Below are 5,000 nucleotides of genomic sequence, written 5' to 3' on the forward strand. Positions count from 1 at the left end.
TGTGTGTGGTGGGAATACCTTAAGTGTCTATGCGTTGTGAAGTTTTGCTTTGCTCGCCTGGTTTCATGAGAAGTGCTTCCACGTAAATGAAGCTGACATTGTTGTAGAGATCTATTCGATTTACCAAAACTGATATACTTATTCCCAACACAATCTTCGGTAGCATTTTGCGAGCTAAAACGCAATGCATATTTTATTGTTTGTTTTTTTATTATTTTTCAGTTTGTTTTTGTTTTCGTCTTCTTTTTTTTTTCAATAGACAATGTGTGTTGAAGAAAAATTATAATAAATCACAACACGCAAATCAAGACATATAAAAATGGTAATAATAGCAATAATAATAATAATAATAATAATAATAATAATAAAATAATAATAATAATAAACCGCGAACACACATTAAGAATTATAATTTCGATTAAGGATGGAATATTTTCACATATTATCATTACATATAAACGAAAGTTAGGGGTTTGCGTGCTGTAGTGACATGCAAATGCAGATAAACAATTAACGATGAATGCGAGCGGATATTAAGAAAGGCATACATCTAAATGCAATATTCCGAAAGGTTTCGGTTCTGTTTGGAAATTAAGGGTTTCCTTATTGAATAAATAAGGAACAATACTTTTACAACAATTGGATTCAGGTGTACATGCTGTGACTCTTTATATAGGGAATGTTGAATATAAACAGAAAACACAGAAACAAAACAACAAACCAAAGAAATATATATGCATACATAGATATATACACACGTAAATATATATCATTTAGATGATATTACATTTATCTGTTGAGTTATTCATCCCCCATAAATCATGGATGTGTTGATATGTTTTACTATGGTTACAAACAAACGTATATATTTATACATACATATATGCTAAAATATACACATTGAAGCAAGCTGAGAGACATGCATAGAAATATGCACTTACATATAAATATATATATATATATATATATATATATATATATATATATATATATAAAGTGTAGTATATTGCCACTTAAGTGTGGCTGACCCCTAGGGGTGGATGTTACTGTTGCTTTTAGCCCCAGGAGGACATCTCCTCCAGCTGGCTTATCGACACACGACTGTGTCCTGTTTGCCAAGGGAGTTATCCCTCTCACCACGACCAGCAGCACGAACGTATCCGGATTTCAGGGTTATTTCCCTTCTTCGGCGTTCGACAGCTGATGACCTTGGTCATCAGCTGTCGAAGGTCATCAGCTGTCGAACGCCGAAGAAGGGAAATAACCCTGAAATCCGGATACGTTCGTGCTGCTGGTCGTGGTGAGAGGGATAACTCCCTTGGCAAACAGGACACAGTCGTGTGTCGATAAGCCAGCTGGAGGAGATGTCCTCCTGGGGCTAAAAGCAACAGTAACATCCACCCCTAGGGGTCAGCCACACTTAAGTGGCAATATACTACACTTTATCGTGCAGTTACTGTTAATACTTCATTTAGAGAATTAACATTGCTTATATATATATACATATACATATATTTATATATATATATATATATATATACATACACATGTATACACATATGTGTATATATACGTATATACATATATATACATATACGTATATACATATAAATATATATATGTATATACATATGTATATATATGTTTGTATATACATATATATATGTATTTGTATATATATGTAGATATATATGTGTATATATATATATATATATATATATATATGTATATATATATATGTATATATATATATATGTAAATATATATATGTATATATATATATGTATATATATATCTGTGTATGTATATATTTGTGTATATATAAATATATATACGTGTATATATATTTGTATATACATATATATATATATATATATATATATATATATATATATATATATATACATATATATATATATATATATATATATGTGTGTGTGTGTGTGTGTGTGTGTGTGTGTTGTGTGTGTGTATGTGTGTGTGTGTGTGTGTGTGTGTGTGTGTGTGTGCGTGCGTTTTATGTTTGAGCAAATGTAAACCAAACTCCTTCATCACTTCTCGACTGGAAATCACCACAATATCACACCACCTTCCTTCCCCTTTATCTATCTTATTTATTTACCTATATCTCTTTCCGTCTCACAAGTATGTGCTTTCATTACTGTGCAACCAGTGTTTCCTCTATTTCTCAATGTTCGTACCTCTTTTTTTTTAATTACAACAAAATTATATTTTTTATTCATCCATTCACCTTCCAACCGTTGCGTTTACCACTTTTTACTATCTACCACCTTCTCTTAGTCTGTGTCATCCTCTCTCCGTTTTGGTTTTTCTCGACTACAACTCCCTTCCATTTTTCGTTCATCATCTCTCTTTCACTCTCTTTCCCACTGCTCTACAACCATAATGTGACTCGCACCGTAATTCCTCTTCCTTTTTCAGTATACTACCGTCTCTCTGTTTTCCTTGTTGCTTCGCCATCACCTCTCACCTTCCATACTTCTCTCTCCCAGTTCTCTGGTACAGTCTCTGAACTCTTTCCATTTTCATAAAGTATCGTCCATGGCCTTTCACTAAACTACCTGGAAACGTCTCTCTGCTTCTCTCTCTTTCTCTCTCTCTCTCTCTCTCTCTCTCGTCTTCTTCTTCTTCTTCTTCTTCTTTACGAAATACATTCTCTATCAATGAACATCATTTCTATCTCAAATATTCCTCTATCTCCGAAATGTTATTTTAAAATAATACCCAGATATTAATCGGTGCTGCAACATAACCAAAGGTATATGCGATCTAATGATGAGACGAATATTAACATCACACAATAATCTTTTCAATAGCTCAACCTCCTGAGTGTTTTAACAATAGTATCAATAGAAAAGAGTCTAAAACATTGAACATGTTATCTAAAGCTGATTGAAATATATTTCAGGTTCAAAGAAATATCGAATTCAAGTGGGACAGTGAAGGTTTTGATGCAAGCTACGACTAGGTTCAATGCAGAATTTTACTGAAATTATATTAAATAGGGGAAAAGATTAAAACAGTAGAAATATAATGACGCTGAAGTTAACAGTAATCAAAAATGACATTGTAGAGGAAACTGTAATGAATCATAAACGCATATATCATGCATTTGAATATTATGTAAAAATGTTTATTCAGATACCAGAGACACGACTGAAATTGCATTTTTGAAATTCATGCAAAAAATTTTATTACATGAAATAAAAAGAACATAATTTATTAAAAGTAAGTAAAAAATATTTAATGTAAATAATGTAAATATTTTTCGACATTTGATTCATATATGTAAAACAAAAAGATGCTTCAATATGTTACATGTTTGTAAGGCGGTGATCCGACAGAAACGTCAGCACACCGAGTGACATGCATAGCGGTATTTCGTCTGTCTATACGTTCTGAGTTCAAATTCCGCCGAGGTCGACTTTGCCTTTCATTCTTTCGGGCTCGATAAATTAAGTACCAGTTGCGTACTGGGGTCGATCTAGTCGACTGGCCTCCTCCCCCAAAATTTCGGGCCTTGTGCCTACAGTAGAAAAGAATATATTACATGTTTTCCACTTCGTCTGTTTTTAAGTTCTGAGCTCGAATTCCGCTTAGGTCGACTTTGCCTTTCATAATTTCGGTGTTCGTAAAATAAAATTTGCTCATCGGTTAAGCACTGGGATCGATTTCACAGTCTTAGTCCTTCCTCCCGAAATTGCTGGCCTTGTGCCAAAATTTGAAACCAGTATATTACATGTTTTAGCGTCATTATCTCAGGATGAAGAAAAAGCAGTTGAATTTTGCTGCAGTAATATCGCATTCCAGACTCTAGCCAGACTAAATAGACTGTGAATGATTAAGTAACAGTTGCGTACTGGGATCGATCTAATCGATTGGCCTCTTCCCTCAAAATGTCAGGCTTTGTGCTAGGAGTAGAAAAGAATACTCTGCGAATGAAGTTCTAATTTGTAATATACTGTGTGGAAGTTCATTGGAATGAGTGAATCTGAAACGCAGACGGCCAGCCCAGCAACCACTGTGGTACATTAATTTTAGCGGAGAAATTAGGTTCAGTGTATATGCACTGGAATTCTAAGCTACTTAAATTAATTTGTTTGCACTCCGTCGCTTACGACATCGAGGGTTCCAGCCTGATCGTGAAATTAATGTGCAAGTGGCTAAGCACTCCATAGACACGTGTACCCTTAACGTAGTTCTCGGGGATATTCAGCGTGACACAGTGTGACAAGGCTGACCCTTTGAATTACAGGCAGGCACAACAGAAACAGGAAGAAAGAGTGAGAGAAAGTTGTGGTGAAAGAGTACAGCAGGGTTTGCCACCATCCCCTGCCGGAGCCTCGTGGGGCTTTAGGTGTTTTTGCTCAATAAACACTCACAACGCCCGGTCTGGGAATCGAAACCACGATCCTATTAACCGCGAGTCTGCTGCCCTAACCACTGGGCCATTGCGCCCCCGCACTTAAATTAATTACAATTAGTAAAATGTGAATTGACTAAAAAGTATAATAGATGACAGGGTAAGAAAAAGGACACAGGTACAGGAAGCGGGAGTAAGTAACTGAGAAATAAAAAAAAATTGCTAAGAAACAGCAGAACATACAAGAGACATGTATCAAGTCTCAGTATGTTGTATGTAGTATACCTGAGGCTAGTTTGGATCATATTCAAGACGTTTCATTGCGTAATACAATATCTGTGCATTGTTTCCAAAACCAACTTATGTATATCATTTTAAGTATTGTTAGAAAATCGGCCTTGTGGTAATGCAACGAATAATCAGCCCTCAGTCCTCGTCTTAATTCTGTTACATATCACTGAACAACAGCATCGCGCGTAAATTTTATTCTATCATTGGGCTGACTACTCGAATTAATTGTGGCCGAGGGTCAAAGGAAAGGAATAGCCCAGTGGACACATTCTCTCGCATTGTGATACCCTTTACTTCTTCTCTTAGTTGATCACAGAAATATGAT

This window comes from Octopus bimaculoides, chromosome 9 (genome assembly GCF_046866305.1).
Source record: "Octopus bimaculoides isolate indiv1 chromosome 9, ASM4686630v1, whole genome shotgun sequence".
Lineage (NCBI taxonomy): Eukaryota > Metazoa > Mollusca > Cephalopoda > Octopoda > Octopodidae > Octopus > Octopus bimaculoides.